Here is a 20,809-nt window from a genome sequence, read left to right on the forward strand (position 1 = left end):
TCATGTTGATGACCCCACCAATGTTAATGCACTGACTTTTTAAATATGGCCACTTCTTTTAACTTCAAACAACATGTCAAAGGGCAAACCCATAACCGTGGTCATACACTGGACTTGGTTTTTACCCTGGGTGTCAGCATTTCCTCTGTGGAATTAGTGGACATGACCATATCTGACCACAGATGTATTGTTTTTAGCTGCGATTCGCCTGTTACTCATGCCGCCTCACCAAGCTCTGTGTGTTCTCGCATCTTTAATGAACAGTGTTTCAAAGTTTTGCGCATTCTTTCAGAGCCAAAGCCAACACCTGTCTGATTCCAACACCAACAATCTGGTTGATCACTTCAATCATATCTGCTTGTCGTCACTAAATATTACTGCTCATCTAAAGGTTACGCCTACGTCTAAAGCTAGTAAGCAACCCTGGATAAATGACAGCATTCGCAGCCTCAAAAGGGAATGCAGGAAAGCAGAGCGCAGATGGTCTGAAGGATTTATTAATTAACTACAATAACATGGTTAAGGATGCGAGAACACACTATTTTTCTGAACTCATTACTACCCATTAACACAATCCCAGGTTTCTGTTTAAGACTGTGGATCAGCTGGTAAACCCAACCCCTCCTTGTGCCTCAGCTGGAAGTAATGATGACTGTGAATTGTTTTTATCTTATTTTACCAATAAGGTGGTGTCAATCAGAGCCTCTATTATCACCGCGGCCTCTTACTCAGAGGTTCCTCACCAGCAACAAGAGAGTTTTAACCAGTTTTATCCCATCGACTTGTCTGAGCTTTTAAAAACAGTATCACAAATGAGAGTGTCCTCCAGCCCACTTGATGTAATACCTACAAAGTTTTTACTGAAAGTAATAGATTCTGTTGGGCCCCATTTGATCTCTGTTTTCAACAGCTCCCTATCTACTGGTTGTGTCCCTGATTATTTTATAATGGCTTGCGTGAACCCACTTTTAAAGAAACCTGGTTTAGATCCCTCCCTCCATCAAAATTTTAGACCAATTTCAAAACTGCCTTTTATTGTAAGATTCTAGAAAGAATTGTGTCCAAACAGCTGCTCACTGTACTGGAAAATAACAAAATATTTGAAAAGTTTCAATCTGGTTTCAGGAAGTACCACAGCACTGAGACTGCCCTGCTTAAAGTCACCAATGACCTTTTAATGTCTGCTGATGAAGGTATGTGCTCAGTCCTGGTACTCCTGGACCTTAGCGCTGCTTTTGACACCATTGATCACAACATCATGTTAGACAGACTGAGGCACTGGGTGGGGATCTCTGGTACTGCCCTAGAATGGTTTTCATCCTACCTGTCAAATAGGAAGTTTGTGTGTCTGTAAACAACTATGTCTCTTCGTTCTGTCCAGTTAAATATGGTGTGCCTCAGGGGTCGGTCTTAGGACCCATTTTGTTTTCCTTGGCAAAGCAAATACTACCATCTGCTGGTTCCCTAGTAAATCACATTAAGCCTGTTGCAAAGAACCTTGGTGTTTGGTTTGATAGTAATTTAAATTTCAAGCAGCACACCACAAAGCTTGTTCAATCATGTTTTTATCAACTTAGAAATATAGCAAAAATTCTATCTATTTAACTTTTAAGGACACCGAGACCATTTTACACGCCTTCATCTCATAACGCCTGGATTATTGCAACAGCCTTTTCACCTGTTTAACCCAAAAATCTATTGATCGACTCCAGACTGTCCAGAACTCAGCTGCCAGGCTTTTAACCAGAACGAAAAAATATGACCACATCACCCCTATTTTAGCTTCATTGCACTGGCTCCCAGTATGTTTTAGAATTGACTTTAAAATTCTATTGATCACTTTTAAAGCTCTTCATGGCCTCTCGCCTTGTTATATTTCTGACCTTTTAGTCCCATACACACCAGCACGTACCTTGAGATCCTCAGGCAGAGGTCTGCTGTCTGTTCCAGAGTCTCGACTGAAAACTAAAGGGGACAGAGCGTTTGCTGTCAGGGCCCCGAGGCTCTGGAACAGCCTGCCCGAGGAAATCAGGTCAGCTGAGTCAGTGAACTCTTTTCAGTCCCTTCTTAAAACATACTTTTATAGGAGAGCCTTTCCCAATCTTATTTGACTTTATTTTATCCCTTTTATTTTATTCAATTTTATTCCACTCAGCAGCAGTAGCTTTGCGCCAGTGGGGTTTGTACATTGCTGTAACCATGGAAGTTGTGCTAAGCCAGTGAACCCCAGTGATTTACTACAACGCCTTCGGCCCCGTTATTGTATGTGCAGGTAAGCCTATTTCTCTCCAACCTGTTATTTACACCCCAGGTGGATAAGCCCCGCAGGTATGCAGGGTATTTGTCACAGTGATGGAGCATGTAAAGACTCAGTTTTGAGGAATGTGCCAACATTAAATGACTTGCGTATCGTCCAACTTCTGAAGAAGGCTGGGCATGATTTACTGTGAGTAGGTGTAGCATGTGTATGGACCAGTACAAAAAGCAAATATTTGGGAAACTCCAGTGTTTTTTTCACTGGAGAAGTTATTACATAAAATGCGATGCCAATTGTGCAACTGCGGTCAGAAAACAGGCAGAAAAAACAGAGGAAGATGGAGCGAAAGAATGAAATTCAGAGTGCATGTGGCTCACATTTGTCTCCCAGTTTCAGTGTGTGTGGATTTGCATACAAAGCAGCACATGAAAGACCAGACAAACAATGCACAGATGACTCATTAAGTCTACGCGTGAGGCTGCTTTCAGAGAAAGTCAGCAGAAATCAAACACCCAACTGGTGTTTACTGGAAGGGAGCAGGAATGCAAAGAATGTCTGCTGTCTGAGTGTGTCCTGAATGAAAGGTGCTCAAAAACTGTGTCCCAGGCAACCTGTCTTCATATGAGGGGATAGATGCTGGGAATCCCCATCTCTCTATATCCCTTTACGGATAAAATTAAATAAAATATCCATTGCATGTACGAGATGGGATTAAGTAGTCCAACACAGAGGGTCTTAACCTATTGTAGGCTATGTGTAGACATTTGCAGCCGAGTTCCATTGTAGACGAAAAGTCAAAGCATCAACTGTCTGCCCTTACCCTCCAAAAATTATTTGAAAATAATAAATTAGTAAATGACTGATGTAATCACTCAGTCCTGACTGATGTAATCACTCAGTCCTGACGTACAATTAAACTGTCAAGGAAAAAAAATAAAATAATGCCAAGCTAGTGCCACCAGGAAGTTGAAATTTTTGGAAGGATGACTGGGATCAGCCAGGATGGCTCTCGCCTTCTTCAAGGATCTGACCTTATACAGGTCATGTAGGTCATCTAAGGGTGTGGCAACAATTTTGCTGCATACCTTCACGATACCTTGCATGCAATTTTTCTGTTTAATGGAAAGTGACCCGTGCCAGTAGATAAAAGAGAAAGTGAGAACTGATTTAATAAAACAGGAATGAAACATTTTCATAAAAACAGTGTCGACATTAAAACTGCGACGCTTACAAAGAAAGTGCATGCGTTGATGTGCTTTTTTACACACAGCATCAACCTGGTACTCAAAGCACAGTTTACTGTTGATCCCAGGCCCAAGATATTTGTACTGCTGCACTAGTTCAATTGGCTGGTTGTCCATTACAACAGGGGAAATGACCGTGGCGTTTCTACTGAAGTCAATGCACATCTCTTCCATTTTTGCCACATTGATATTTTAAAAAAGAGGATTTACACCAATCAACAAAATTATTCACTACAGGACCGTGTTTGGGGTCATCACTACTGAGGAGGGACACAATGACCGAGTCATCCGCAAATTTAATAATGTGACGCCGTTCATGATTGCTTTGGCATTTATTTGTGTATAAAACAAATAAAAGAGTGGAGAGGACGCAGCCCTGGGGGGACCCAGTAGAAGAGAAAAGGGCATCTGATAAAATACAAAAATAATAGTGTTGCCATTATAAGCGTGTTATTATGATGATGCTAGCATTTAGCTCAAAGCACTGCTGCATCTAAATACAACCTCACCGAGCCAGTATTGTCATAATTAGGCCTCGCCTCCTCCCCCTCCCTTGTGAGGACCAATTTTCCCTTCCCTGCTGTCTCTGTCAGTCTTGTCTGTCACGTCCTGTGTGTGTGTGTGTGTGTGTGTCCGGTCCTGGCTCATCACCACCTGCAGCCTCTCGCACCTGTGGCTAATGATCTGGTTCAGCTTCCTCCCTTCGCCAGTTCGTCAGTTTACCTCCTGTGGTATATTGATCCGGCCAACTCTTCTAGTTTAGTTGAGTAATTTGTGATCTGTACCTAACGTCTTGTTTCCGTTTGCCACAGTTATTCCTGTGTGTTGAGTCGCTGCCTGCCTGCCTACCGGTTACCTGCCTACTTGCCTGGCGCCCGCCTGCCAATCTGTCCGCCCTGAACAGCGCTTCAAAACGCCATCGCTGGAATTCTCAGCCCTCTCCCCTACCCTATGGCCTTTCCCGAGCACTTTGTCAATAAACCCTGCCTGTGTTCTAATCATTAGCCTAGTGTCCACTTCTGAATCCTTTCAGTAAAACCCAACAACTATAAGGCTATAGACTCTTGTTTCAGTTTGTGTTGCAGCGAAGCAGATAGCCACTCATATTCAGACAGTTCAGCGCGCTTTAAGCTGAAAATGTCTGGGGTTAAATCCACATCTAGGATCTAACTGTGCACAGTAGCAATTTACTTCACTTACTCTTCTTTGAATGATTTGTAACCTTTTGATGAACAATGTTGAAGCTAATAATACTTGCATATCCTTTATTTTAATAAGTGAAGACTGTCTCAAGCCCATATTTTATATTTAGTGTCAATAGTGTTAATCCTAGTGTGAAACGTAGGTTGGAAACGTCTCCATAATCTGTCTGCAGACATTTCCTGACACTTTTAAATGCTGCAAAAGTGTAGCCAATCAATTTCAAAAGTGCAAAACCAATGTTGAGATTATCACCGTGAAGGCTGTGGAAAGACAAAATATACATGCAGCTATCCACCCTGACACATTGGTCAGACTGCTTTGTCAGTAGGGGATAGGATGTCTCTCAAGCCATTAAATTAAGCTCATATTGAGATGAACTCAGTGAACTCAAACATAGACTGTCTGTCCCTCATTTGTAAACCAGAGTAAACCTCCCGGAAATACCTGGTGCTAGGAGCATATAATGTTGCCCCCTGATCCTCGCCAAGACTCTGCAGTCTTTGCTTTCCAAAATAAAGTTGGCCTCACTTGCCTCGTTTCATAGTTCAGCAACTGGCATGCATGGTTCGAATTAAAAGATGTCCTGAAAACAGTCACAGTTATGGTTGGAACAGTGAATAAGCACAGGGAAGCTGATGGGAGCAGAGCAAACCAACATCTAAAAGTTGAAAGTTTGGCTAGGCTTAGTGTTTCCCATAGTTTCCTCATTACAATGAACTGTAAGAAGCACATTTTACATCAAGACTATGAGAAATCCAGCCAATTGAAACAATAATCTGAGGCATATTCATATTAATAATTGTTCTTCTATTTGAAAGCTTTTGAATTTGCTGGTCTCTTTGCATCGTTCTTTTACTCATCATCATGCTACTTCACTACTTATTTATTTATTTACCGCAGTCACACATTCACCTGACTCTATTAGAGCAGAATAATGGCTGAAACTACAGCATGGTAGCATGGCTTTCAAATGGCGCTATTTAGGCTACAGATTAAAATTTAGCACACCGTGCCCTGTCTCATCCCAGGGCGTCCGATTCTAGCGCTTTGCCAGGCTTTCTCAAAGCATTGGTATTTGATGCCCTCGGATGAGACTATGTTGGTGCAGCGGGTTTCAGTTGTGAAGTCAGTAGGCTACACTGTGCTGACACTGAGCTGACAGAGAGCAGTGTCTGTTGGGTTAATGCTAATACGTTTAATAATAAATAGCCACACACAACATATCATGCTTAAAAATGTAAGCTAACTGTACAAGCAGTCTGCATTTAAAGAAGTGGTATGCTTTTCAGCTTTTTCACTCTCCTTTATTGAGTTATATATCTTTTATATTTTGTGCATGTAATAGGTTTGCAAAGTGAAAAAGCCCAAAGTCCAGCCCAAAGGGAGTTCCCATCTCCCACAGAAAACTCTGCTCTGAACTGCCTGAAAATAGCTCGTTTGTAGTCCAGCTGTTTCCCTTTCATCCCTGTGACGACACAGCAAAATGCACTGGACAGAAGCCATGTTCACCGTCTTCTGAGGGCCCATCCTACTTTTCTTAGTAGTAGTAGGCTAGTAGTCCTTAACTAGGAACTGCGTATTTGCAACTCCCAACAAAGATCCTGTAGAGGTGAGATGCATCACTGCATAGCTAGTGTTCAACACACAGGGAGTAAAGAGGAGCTGCAGCAATGTGCAGTATGACATAAAATATGGTGTTTTTTCAAAATGAAACCATATAAACCTGTTCTGGTACAACCCCTAAATAATATTATGAACCTGAATATTATTAGCCTATACCACCTCTTTAACTAGTCATGCTTATAGGTGTAACCTAATGAAGACATACAAAATTAAGCACACACACACAAAAAATATTCTTATTTCATGTGGATGTGACTGATGTAATGTTTCAACCACAAATTATCTTCCTCGGGTAAACATGTAGAAGTGAACACACCTGTATTTAATAGGCAATAAATGATGAAACATCACAGAATTATCTCCTAATTTGATTTGTTTGCCAAATCATAATTTAAAGATCGAGGACAACAAGAAAATAATTTATATCTTTAAACAATCTTTAGTTATTGGAGTACTAACAGACTATAATATTAATGCAATATTTTGTAATCACACTTGATGGATACACACTGGGAGGTTTTCCTGGTGTAAATGAGGCAGGTTATCTAATCAGGAGATGATGACTTGTCATTTTATCACAAATAAATTCAAGTGTATTTTCACTTCTTTACCTTTACCTGAGGAAGACCATTTGAAATAATTCTAGTCACATCCACATCAATTAAAAGACTTGGGGGGGAAAATGACCCATTGTTGTTTTTTCTTAAGTTACTCACTAACCACTTTTACTTCTACTTGAGAATTTTTTTTGTTGCAAAGTAACAGTACTTTCACTTGAGTACGAGTTTGAGCTACTCTACACACCTCTGTCTGTCACACAGATCAAGTCATTATGTTTCCTGCAGCAACGGCTGTGGTTTGAAATAAACAGGACAAGAACCAAAATGAACATAAGCAGCGGTGGCCACAGTGGCTGAAAAAAGAGAAGAGCTCTACATACAGAAACTCGCACTTCATCAACAAAAACAAATCAAGGAAGAAGACGTCACAGTACTGGACTCACTGTTTGACCAAAACGTTGGCAGAAAGAGGATTAAAGAGTGAGAGCTTTTGTTTTTCATACTTGTGGGATAGAGGAACTAATTGTTTCGAGCAGTGGTTCATGGAATGGGTTTCATGAGTATTTATATATGGCTTTTTGTCACATCCTTCTAGCCCAGCTAAACGGAGAAAATGGGGAATTAACTTGGATTGACAATTTAGTTTAAATTTAACTTTAGGGCAGAACAGCACATATCATTTAGGTTTCTTATTTCCTCTGCTGATGAGAAGTGACCAATTCAAATTCCATTTAAATATGCATCTTGTTTTAATTGGGTGAGATCTCTATAACATTCCTTATTTCTTTTTTTTTAAGGCATGATCCATGCACCCTGGTCACGTTGCTGGCCTCGTGACTTAGCATATTTTGAAGCATACAGTCAATTTAGCACGAGTTGGAATGCAAATAGCTCCTCGCCCACTTTATTTAAATGACTCAACTTGGTTCTCAGACTTGTCATATATCGGGAATTGCATTAAATCCTTGAGAAAGTTTGCTAAAGATGCCCGCACAGTTGCTATGCAAATTGCTATGCTGACAACAGGTCATTAATGAGAAGATGAGAAACAGAAGGAGAGAGAGAAGCAGGACTGGAAAGAGAGAAAGTCAGAGACAGATTGGGAGAAAAGAGGGAGTGAAGGAAGCTTCCCCGCTGATGACTCCTGTTTGTGGTATGCGTGACTACTGTGAATACAGCCTGGCAGACAGGATCAAAGATCAGTGGCCACTCTAAGACCAGAGCTTCAGTCCTGATATTACCAACTGGGAATGACTCTCTTGCTCGTCTCTGGGGGAATTCTGAAGATTCCCAAGCTGATAAAGTGTAGAGCACTTTGAATAATACTGTATGTAGCTATGCATTTGTGAATCCACAAATCCAGTTTGTAGTTTACGTGTACTGCCATCAACAACTCAGTTTTATGACTTGTTGTGGTGATAGTTGCATTGTATCGAATATGTTAAGCTCTTAGTTCATGAACTGAAAACCCAGAAACTGAATGAATGTCACAATATCTGAAATCACAGAGCCATGGTTTTTAGATGTTACACTCTGTACTCCAGTATATCTCCCCCACAGCTCCTATCACATAGTGAAAGTGATTATAGACCAACATGTACCGATGGGGATAACGTACACTACTGTGACCCCTGGGTCAGCATGACAGAAAAGATGCAGCATCTCTCAGTTTGAGGATGAAAAGTGATGATGGGTGAGAGTAATGCTTCTAAGAGTCAAAATCTATAGAATTGAAGATATAGAAGTAAAGAATTTCATTTGCTAGGGAATCCTGTAAATTTGCTAATGGAGCACATGTTGAGTTAGTGTATTGACAGGAATGTGAACCCATGTTAACCAAACCACCCAGATACTTGTTCTCCTGTATAAAATGTTTTGCATTTTGTTATGTTGTGTTAAAACATGACATTACATGTAATGATAAATGTGACTTGGCGGTGTCTGTACCTGCCCTTAACCTGCAGCCTCTAATGAGTTCTGGATTACTGGTATCCTTGTTTGAGGTTTTGTGTTGCCAGACCAGAAAGCAAGACTTCATCAACCTCAAACTGAACAAATCTATCAGATAGTTAGAGACCGAACTGCACCAATACACCATGTTTTCTTAAACTTGGTATGGTACTGAGGCTTTATTTAATTTGGCTAGTTTAGGGTTTCAAATTTGTCTTGCATTTTTGTTAAATTCTTCCTTCTCATTCTTTCTTTGACTTCCAAGATGTTGGGGATGATTGGCTTACTGAAACCATAGCAGCCCCAAACAGCCTCCAAATATCAGATGAGACAACTCTATGACTACAACTCATTCTGGTGCAATGTAATGTCATCTACATGCACTGCTGCGCCCGTTGCTGTCTTTTAGACTCTCACCACTAATGATAGTGGAGGTTCCCTCTTTTATAATTGTGTTTGCATTTAAATTACAGCTTGCGTGCCGCTACAGCGTTGGATCATCGTCTATAACTCGCTCCAGGGAGCAGCGGGAAACCACAGGTTCTGGGGAAATGTTATACACAAACATATCAATTTGGGATTAAATATAAATATTTGGATACGCCTTTTCCTTTTATTTTTCACTTAATTTTTGTGTGGCATCTATCATTTTCCATTTAAGATGTCAGCCACAGATTACCAGCTGCAGTAAATGTCTGAAACTAAACTCATTTTGGTTACATTGTTTGGAGTTCAGTGCCATGGCACAGTTGTTTCCATGAACAAGAGTTGAAGAAGTATTGCCTATAGACTCTGTGACCAAACATGTCACAAAAACAAAACTTCAAAGCTCAGTGTGTTTGAGAGTAGCAATTCACTATACACATCTACGTCTGTAGTTGTAGAGAATTTAAAGCCCATGCATGTTTAGTATCATTAAACATTAATTTAACTTTGCATGATGTTGTACATTACAGCAGGAGGTTACAGAATGTTGCTGTTTCATGGTTGTAGCTTCATATTTAGCAGACAGATATGACAGTGGTACCAATCTTCTTCAGTCTTCGAATAAGCGTATTCCCCCAAATTTTAAACTATTCCATTAACCTTTCTCTGCTGAAATGCAAACTGCTCCACTGAAGAAAGAAATAGACAGACAGACAGACCCCGCTGGCTTGCATGTTAGCGGTTATAGCCTACGTCACCACGCTTAGCCACCTAGCACTGCCTGTTTTACAGGGATGCAAGGATGATTCCTTTATCAAAAAAAATTCCATCTATGTGGTGTTTAGTCCAAAATCCTGTATGGTTTTATGATTATCCAGATTATCAGCAGAGCTTCCGAGTTTAATAACAGAACTAGAAGGCCTAGTTTACATTAGGGTTTTTTGTAAGTTTTTTTTTTTTTATTACACAGGACATTGAATGTATCAGATGGACAGTGCATTTAAGCATACTAACCTCTAGTGACCAGAATTTGGATACATTTTTTCTGTAGTGAAGTGGTAATGGGTCACTTTTCCTGTTGCAGACATTGCAAGATGATAAGGCCATTAAACAGCGAAGTTTCAATATCATTCAGACTTTTGTCTCTGCATCTCCCACTTTTTTTCTCTCTTTCATTTTCATATTTTGCGCTCTGTCTCACACAATCTATACCCATCTCTCTCTCTCTTTAATTCTTGGCAGTGCGTGTGTGTTTGTGTGTGTGTGTGTGTGTGTGTGTGTAACGATTTCTCAGCAGATCAAAGGGGTAGTCACCCAGTCAGAGGAAACATTGTTAATGTCGCTGATACCGTGCCGTCAGCCTATTTGCAGCATGTTCTCAATAACAGGAAGTCAGGAGAAATGAGTTCTCCCATAATTACTTCTGGCTTGTTTTTCCCTTCCTCCCCATATAGTATTCTCGGGGTAAACTAGCACCAAGATCAAAGGCTGGAATCTTGATCTTATATCAGAGGGGGCTTCCAGAGCGCAGTAGCACTAGTTTAATAAACACTAATACCACTTCATACATGGGGCCATCCACTCTATATGTATCCAGAGCTGGAATCTGCTTATTGCTAGGAGGACTAACAAAATTCTTTACCTGACTGCATGTTGTAGCATTGCTACATTGTGTAGGCAGCACAATTACATACAGACAATGGAAAGATGCACCTAGACATGAATTCACCCCTGGCAGAGCAAATTAACTCATGACTTGTGTTTTAAATGTAAATGCTCCATATTTGTATAGCCTTTTCGACTTACACTACATCATACACTAAGTGCTCAAACAGAAAGTAACATTCACACACATTCATTTGGGGTTCAGTACCGCGCCCAAGGACATTTCAACATGTAGCCTGGGGGAGCCGGGGATTGAACCGCTGACCTTCCCATTAACTGCCAACCCGCGCTACCTCCTGAGCCACAGCCGCCCATAGAGGAGGTTTAAAACCCAATAGAGGTTTAAAACCTCTATTACCTCTATTTAAAACCTGTTGTCTGAGCTGTGACACATATTACAGGTTAAAAACCCAATAGAGGTTTTAAACCTCTGTTGTATGAGCTGTGACACATACTACATGCGTCAAAATACACACAGCTGTAGTGTCAACAAATAGAAACTGCAGAGACAGTGGACAGCAGTGGTCCAGCTTTACAATGGATACCAGTTGGGTCATGGAAACACACTCGCTGGCTTGGAATTAGAATATCAGGTGTTTACAAGGAACCGTGGACCAGAAGTTTATGTTCTGGACAATCAAATGAAAAGAGCTGTGGAGCTGCTGAGTGATCACCATGTAATGGCGAGTTGGATCAGACATGTGCTGTTTGCCAGACTCAGTAGACCCAAATGTGTTCATCTCTGTTAGTTACGTCTTCGTTTTCACGTTTGTATTTTTGACGGCACTTGGGGATATGACGTCAGAGTGGACCCAGTTCAAAACTTCTATCATGTAAACAGATGCACGGATTTGTGGCCAGAGGGTGGTCATTGCTTGTCATGGCGGCAACCCAAAAACCTGGTGGTGGCCATGCAGATGAAATAGACCTCCCAAACCTAGTTGGAATGAGTGAGTCCAAGCTGAACACAGTAGTGCTGGCAAGCCAGAATTATACAACTGCAGTACTTGCAGAAGTGAAAGCCCAAAGTATGAGGAATTTAGAGAGTATTCCTGTATGAAGGATGTCTTCCAAAGTTGTGCACAAGGGTTAATGTAGAATACATTCAGGCAGCAGGCTTCTGGCCTTGCTAATTCTATTACCAGATTGTCCTCACCAAAAAAACAACAGCACTAGCCCTTTTTTCAAAATCTTAAAACAGCCTACAGTATGTTTGTGTTCCTTGAGCTCATACAGTAAATAGTGACTATCTTCAGTAGCAATGGGAGAAAGTTGCTTGTTGTTGTTAGTAGGTGGTCATGGATATATGGATGGCTGAATGTACAAAGGGTGTGGCTTGGGCAGTTTGCATCTTACCAACAGTCAACATTGTTTTCTTTTAACCATGATAGTGATGTTTTTTCTAACCGTAACCATGTCTGTGATCTTTCTATAACTGTAACCATGTATTTTATGAATTGCCTAAAGTTTACCATAAAAACAAAGAGTAGAAACTGACTCTGATCTGCTGGATAGGCCATTAAGTGTCATTTTTAGAGCTAAGGAAATTAGGTCCAGCCAGCATTCAGCAGGTCGTGTTCATGGTCAGTCATAATATTTTTACTGACCATTACAGCAAAAATCTTAATAAAACACCTATAAACTTTTCAAACACTTTAGCTATACTTACCTTGGTGTAGGCCATCTATTTAACACATATTTATCTGCAGCATTTTTGCTTAAGTACTAGTCACAAGGACAATGTGAGGCACAAATCACCATGTAGCAGGTAATGCAGTCAGAAGCTTGTGTTTCCTCTAGGGATGAGAAAGATTTAGTGGGAAATAGAGACACTGAATATGAACAGCGGAGGCAGATGTTGTACTAGCTGTAAGCAGTTTTCCCATTGATTTTATTGATAATAGAATCTTACAGTCAATATTCAAGGTTTGTATTTGCCACGTCTGCTCTCCATTATGTGTGTGTTTCTCCTCGCTCACAATGAAGTATTTATACGCTGATTAAATAATACAGGATAAGTGTCTCATTAGGACTGTGATTATCAGTCTTTGAACAGGTATCCTGTGCTGCCATGCAGATCTCGGCAGATGATTCGCTTCAGACAGAGCACAAAGAGAGTGTGAAGAATGTAAAGACTGAGGCTGATTGGACATTATGTTCATCTCAGCCACTGATATTTATCTACTGTAATTTGATTCAGTTTTTCTGAATGGAAATCATTGGGTCAGTTAATGCCATATTGGTTTTTGGGAAGCCAATTTCATCAAATCCCATCCTAAGATTCATGATGATGATTTTGCTTCTTCCTCATACATGTGAATAAAAAGATTTTTAAAACTATTTCTTTGGGTCATTTGTCAAGAATTAAATATTGGGGGGGCGTTTATGTATTTTTGAATTTGCATACATGATACTTTAGGAATATATATTTTTTTTAGTGTGAATGTATTATTTATTTTTTATATTTTTATTATTTCCAAAAGTGTTTGTTTAAAAAATACAATTTACAGTGCAAACACTCCACACACTGTAATGATTGCTGTGAATTTACTGTGTATTTTCAAGAGTATCTTACAGTATTTTATAATAATTGTAAAATCATTCACAAATTAACAGTTAATGCACAAATTAACTGTTAATGCGGCCGGTTAACCATGTTACCATGTTAGGGATGGTGATGACATGACGATGGAGAATTTGAAATCCGTCCAGTGAAATAATAAACTTTTCCCCAGGAACCTCGACTGCTCCATGACCTTGGCAGGACTTGACAGTAGATCACTTATGAAAGGTTGAATGACAATTTCTTGATTTACAACAGGCCAGCAACAACTCATAGAGCATTAGAGAAAAACAAAGGTTGAGTACCAACTCTGGCAACCTAAGCCAGTTTATTAAATTACAAGTTGCTTGGCCTGACCTGACACAACCCTCTTTTATGGAACATCTCATGAGCTCAGGACTCATAAGACTCAACTGGGGAGCTGACAGGGCTGGTGGTAGCTTTGTAGTACTGGGCAGCAAAGAGGTTAAGGTGCTGGGCAGCAGAGACACTCTGTATGTGCAAAAAATAAATTGTTGTAAAAGTCAGTATTAATCTGCTCCTTAATAATGCTCAGTTATGTGTATATACATGTGTATGTATATTGTGTATTATACTACTGTGTGCCTGTGCAGCACATTTGTGTTTGTTTATGTCTCCTTCCAGCTGAGTGAACAGTTATTAGGAGCCAATGGACGAAGCTATTAACAACTGACACTGGCTTGACAGGTGCCACAGGCAGAGTAGTCTACAGCGTCTGTGTGTGGAGACAGATCAGCCTCGTCTCTCTCAGGCTGTGCTGAGGAGTTTGTCTCAGGGATGCACTTTGGTGAAGAGGGAAGCTGACAGGCCGATCACTGCCTCTTCACCTTCTGACCTTCTGGTCTAAGAGGCTCCGCTGATAGCTGTGTGTGTGTAGATGTGTGTATTTGTACTTCGAGTAAGGTTAATCCAAAAAATCCATTATGTAAGTGGGAACTCTGAGCATGGGCTTGAAAACCCTCTTCCTCCCGGTGGTCCAACACAACTGTGCTAGTGATGTAAACACCAACACTCGCCCATTGCACAATCTCTCAGTCCTGGCAGAGACAGCTAAGCTAATAGGGCAGCTAGCTAACACAGCTAACTGAGCTAACTATAGCTAAAGGCAGCCACAGTTAGCAGCAATTAGTGGTTACTTTAAAGCTATCTATCTATCTATCTATCTATCTATCTATAACCTCCATAAACTCCAGTTTCACCAAAATCAGTGAATAAAGTAATAAAAGGTTTTTGTAAGGCAATGAGGCTGCCAGGCAGATCTAATTTGTGGACTGATAAACAGGAAAATCATCACTTTCATTGTCCTGTATCGCTATTTTCCAAGATAAGTTAAAACTGTCATAAAAGAGTAGTTTTGAAACAACAGCTGTATGATAAAACTGTAATTATGAAATGTCACAAGTTTGTCACAACCTCTTACTGGTGTCCTCAACACCAGCAAGAGGATGAGGCAGTGTGGCTCACAAGCACTGGGTTTATAAAGAGAACTAGTTACATTGGCTCACAAGCCCCTCGGTAGGCTTCCAGAAGTTGGCAAATCAGAAGAAAGTGGGCTTTTAGGGAGGGGGGATATAGCAAATATGAAGCAATTTTTTTTTAAGTCTGTCCTTTGTTGTACCTGGTTACAAAGTCAAGACTTTAAGGTCAGAAATCTTTGATATATTGAAATCTGACCTCCTGAAATAACTAAATTCTCAAAATATTGTCAGCTACCTTGATGCAGGCCATGCAAAAAACTGTCACAAGGCTTCCACAATTGTTTTACAGGTTTTGAAAACCCCACATCTTTTTGTTTCATGTATCTTAAGTTTCTAGGCATTAAGATTAAGGATGCAATCAGGATCTTTAAACCCTATTCATTTATTGTTATCAGTTGAATTACATTAGATAACAGTGGCTCCACTAAGTCATTTCACTAAATAGGGCTAATAATTAATTATTCAAGCTGTGTGGCCATGAAAGGCCTGCCTATTTTTTATGGATCTGCAATTTAACTTGGTGAAAACTTGAGAATTGTTGAGTTTCAAAGTTTATTACTGAATTTGAAACATCAGTTGACATCTGTGTTTGCACAGTAGAAAAAGTTGGCTTTTTTTTTGAGCACTTACATTGTCCATTGTGACTGGGCAAACTCCATCTGCTGATGAAGATAATGTGATATAATTGAAAGCTCCAGAACAGCTACTAAATGGACCTTGAGGTAAGATTGTTTTGTCACTTGAGACTTGTTGATCTGAAAGTTGTTACAGCAGTGAAGTCAATCACTGAAGGCTGAATCAACAGCCTTCTGACACAAAAAATGAACATTATACATTTTGCAAAGATATGATTTTTGATATGTTACTAGTGTAATTTGTATGTGTACTGAGCCACTGTACCATGTAGTAGTCATCATGTAAATGATGTTTGCTGCTCATTCTCTACAAAAATCCTTAACATATTTGTTTTCCCTGTCTCATGGCGTTGTAATGCCAGAAACAGAAGCCCTGGAATGAGATCAGAGCTTTGATAATACATTTATTTTAACTCCCACGGCTGCACAATTTTGATCCCACTAAGAGTTTTATGTAAGAATACAGTTTACCTTTGATTCAACTTTAATATTGTCACCAGAGCGATTTTAATACCTTAAATCTGTGATTAAACACATTCACAAGACTCAGAGGTGACATTGCTTCTCTTTGAAATCATTCACGCCTCTGTGCGTCATTAAAGCACTTAATGGCCTATCCAAGCTTTAATGCTTGGATAGGGACAGGGAGTAGAATGGACCTGTTGTGCAGCTGATCGGCATGGGAGAGAGAACAGACAGAAATAAAAGAAAGTGAGAAGAAGTGAGAGGAGTGATGGATGGTGAGAAGATCCACTGAGCTGTCTTTCTCTCAAATATGAGAATGGGGATTAGAAAGTGAATAGCGATTACCTCCACGTTGACCTGCCAGCCACTGTAATCAAGGACAGTGTGAGTGATGCCATGATTGTCCAAAAGGAAGAGGCGAATGACAGTAATCCTTGGGAAAATGTGGACCACAATGACAGGTTGTGCTTAGAGATGACGGCAGCGGCTCCATCACTTTTCAGAGTAGAGGAAAAAAACAGAGTAGATGTTGGAGAGGAAGGGGCAATAAAGGGCAACTTCCTCTTTCTTTCAACACTTTTAAACCTTTTGGGAATCTTCAAAAGAGGCCATGACGTCCTGTCAGCCACCATGTAACAGAAAGAAAGAAATAGGAAAAAAACTCAACAAAACTTACAAAGGTCACTTCATTACAGACTGCATGATGAAATACCTCAGTATAATATTATCATAATGGGATCAGTCTATGCAGCTGTTAATTCCTCTGACCACCCATGTGATTAACTAATTCCTATTGTGGCAATGCCAAGTCAACCACCTGCCCCCATACATGTTTTTTTTTGCGTGGACTAGTCTTTGCAAAGCTTCCATTACAGGTTTTGTTTGCAGGAGGTGAAAATGGATACTTCCTTCTGTTACACAATACTAAATACTTGTGTTGGAGTTCATTTGGAGTCACATTTCTAGAAATTGGGCTTAAAACGGCCACATCTGTGCATTTCAATGGAACGCCCATGGTTAGCAGATCCACTTGTGGGGGTGACATGAATCCATGTAAATCTTTTGTGTCAAGTTCAACTTGTGCTGAAGTACTGACCTTTGAGGGAGTGGAGAGTATAAAAAGGCAGAGGAAGCTATCAAAGCTCGTTAACTGGTGGTTTGCAATTTAGTCAGCAAGCTACTAGCTCCAAGAGCTATTGTGACTAACTGAAACAAGCATATCCCCAGCTGGCTGACATGTTAACAGATAGGCTGCCAGCTACAGTAGTTTGGCAGCTTGCCCTGCATATCATCATTAAAGCATGTCATCAATCTTGTAGTACCACGTATTTCACAAGGACATGCGGATGAACTTTATTGTGCCTTTCTGTTGGGACAAAGGCATTAGTCTACTTTTACTCTCCTTATAGCTTTGTATTGGTCTACATGAACTCCTGAGAAGCTTTAGCTGCTAGATGTTGCACTGTGTTTATCTTGTTGCTAACAGGTAGTGTAAGAGCCATATGGGACGGGTTTTTTGTGTTTGGTTCACAACGCTACTGGTTCCAGTAGGTGGCACCTTTCAGCTTTATCCATCCATCCATCCATCGTCAACCGCCTATCCTGCATACAGGGTCGCGGGGGGGCTGGAGCCAATCCCAGCTGACATCGGGCGCAAGGCAGGGTACACCCTGGACAGGTCGCCAGTCCTTTCAGCTTTATGTCAAACGCAATTTAAAGAAGAAACCTTTACTCAGGTGATTGTTGCTGGAGGGGGAGCTGGATGAGCCGCTAGGCTATGCTGGGCGAGCTGTACAGTGTTTAGTGAGAAAATGTATGATTCAATGAATGTTTGTGGACCCCACCATCACAGGTAAACAATAAATCTGAACAAAGAAGCCAAGAGCAAACACTAGCAGGCGATACGCGGCGAGCGTGTCAATAAGATGTTTACGCAATCCTCGCTTCAAGTTGTTTTTGCCTTCCGTTGCTGTGCTGCCAGTTGTGGAAAAAGGGTTGGTGAGAGTGGAATTTTAAAAATTCAGCCAAAACAACGAGCTGGTGGCAACGAGCTGTGAGTTCACCGTGTGCAATCCCTTTCACATTGTTAACGTTTTAAAAGTTCTATATAGAGCTATGCTTAAATATACGTTTTAGCGTTACCCTATATCAAGTTTGTCCAATGTGTCTTACTGCTCCTAATAATGGATTTCAGGTACTGAAAAGTTTGTTGTGGAACAGTTGATGGCATTTTTAGCTTTATGGGCTGTTACCATGAGTAGTCATAGCCTATAAGGCTGAAGAAAGAACAAAGGAAATCCAAGGGACAAGTCATCACTCTCTCTGACTGACATGTGTTTTCTGGATAATACTGGAAAGAAGCAGGGATTACTGCATGGGTTTAAAAGCAACCTTGACAGGCAAGTGAACTTTGTCACAAAATGTTGTGGCAGCAGGGGCACCGTTGCATAACTGTTAAGTGAGTCTTTGTGGGGGGTCAAGTTATCAATTAACAAACCTACACCGATACCCAGCTACCCACACACTCAAAATCCCTCTACACCTCTCACTCTGGGAGCAGTGCAGGTCTACTGGCTCCTCTGTTGTTCAGGGGCCTTGATAGGGAGATTATTAGAGACCAGCTTTTATGCTAGATGTCCACTGGGTTACACAAGAAACACTGCTTTATCCATTTTAATGGACTAAAGAGGGGCATTGTTCTCATGTAATCCAGCTTCAAGATAAAATCATAAGCAAGTAGAGAGAAATAGAGTTTTGTTTGCTCAAAATCCCTAGACACATAATTGTTTCCCCTGCAAATGTATTGTCTTAGATCCATTAAATAACTTCTGAGAGGTTATACAGCTGGCAAGACATTACAAGCCAAACTTTATGTCTTCTCTGCCCTGGAACTACTTCAGCTGTAATCTTAGATCTTGAAGCTGAAATGGATGAGACTGGACCAGACGTCTAGATTCCTGCAGTGAATGACAGAGACAGAGGAACAAAGACAAAGAGGAAGGGAGCTACACACAGACACAGGGAGTGATGGAGTGATGTGTCTTATGTGAGTGTGTGTCCCCATGTTTTTCTGTGGTTTCTCAGCCATTTCCTTCTCTGTTATTACCGCCATTAGCCCACCACAGAAGCCCCCACAGTTTACAGTAGAGTTTGACAGAAGACAAACACTTGTTGTTTAATTGTTGTTTAGTGACATCATGGTGTGGTCCAGAGATTTAGTCTGGAGGGGCCATTAAATTTTGTGCAGAATCAAAGGAAAAATGTGACTGTTCAAACATTTGTTAACAATGGGATTCTTGTACATGTTTATAGAGAATTTAAATTCCCATAATTTTCCCTGATTTATCATGGCTAAGTTATCTGTGAGGTTCATCACCACGTCAAAGGCAGCAAACAAGAAACAGCTTCTCTCTCAAATATCTTATAAGGCTTTGAATAAGTTAGAGAGAAAGAGAAATCATGCAGCATAATAAAAGCCAAAAGGGATAAAGAAATAAAGGAAAAACACACACAACTTGACTGGGGGGACTGATTACTGCATGTATACACAGGTTTCTGGTAACTAGGTTACTACAGATGTAGTACTTACTACTGACTAGTGTAACCTTATTTCTGTCTTTTGTTTGAGTGCCTGTAAACATATTAAATTCTTGTTCATCGTGAGACATAAAGCAAAAATAATACATTGATTTCACTTATTCACTATACACTACTTAACATGTTGAAAATATATACAGTATTTCATAATACCTATATAATAATCTCCACACTTATTAAATACTTTAAGTACTTGGTCAATGTATTATTGAACGTATTTCTGTTCTGTCTTCATTACTTTCTACCATCACAATGTCCTAATTTCCCTCCAGGGGCCAACTGTTTCCTTTGATCTCATATCTCATATTTCTCAACTCATTGTATTGATGGGGCATCTGATTGGCTTGTAATTACAAACCCCTCTTCCATGTCATCACACACAACGGAGCCAGTCCATGACCAGCTTTAGGACACCAGTTATCCAGAATCAACAATGCAAAATTCTGAAGCCAGGTGACCCAAAAAGAGCCTGACTGAGTTGAACTTGCTTTGTCATACAGGCTCCACTGTTTTAACAGCTCGAATGAGGCGGTGCCCTCACAGCACCCGATCACACGTTGCATTTCTTGCATGCTTCAAGGATCCCAGGTGCTAGCTTACATAAGATAAGCCACTGACACTGCCCGTTCACCAAACCCAGTTATGCATGGAATGGACTTTTTAATTAACTTGTACAGTCTGTCTTTATCTCAGTTCCTCTGCCTCCCTCTATCTGTCACTGTCTCATATGTACAGTATTGCACAAAGAAGGGTCAACAGTAATGTATTTATAGTTTTTTAGTTTTTATTGTTTATTTTGTTTCTTGACTTGCAGTACTTGCTTTCCTCTTTCTATATATTTTCTACTTATCTTTGGTGTTATCCAATATACCAAGACAAATGTGGAAGGCTACTGCGCGTTCTCTTTCCTCCAAACATTGCAGCTCAATAGCAGTTAGAAAAGTAATGCAAAGAGTGTGGCAACCTCAAAGGTCTCCCTCTTCTTGAAGTCGTTCATCAAAAATGAATAATAGTAATAATAATGAAAACACAGAAAACAAGAGAAGGAGGAGGAGAGGTACGACAAAGCACAAAACTACGAGAGAGGGAAGAAGTCGAGTTAGTAACATACATTAATGGGAT

The sequence above is a fragment of the Micropterus salmoides genome, unplaced genomic scaffold, assembly GCF_014851395.1.
Source record: "Micropterus salmoides isolate LMB-PRFRI ecotype aquatic unplaced genomic scaffold, ASM1485139v1 Ms_hic_scaffold_18, whole genome shotgun sequence".
Lineage (NCBI taxonomy): Eukaryota > Metazoa > Chordata > Actinopteri > Centrarchiformes > Centrarchidae > Micropterus > Micropterus salmoides.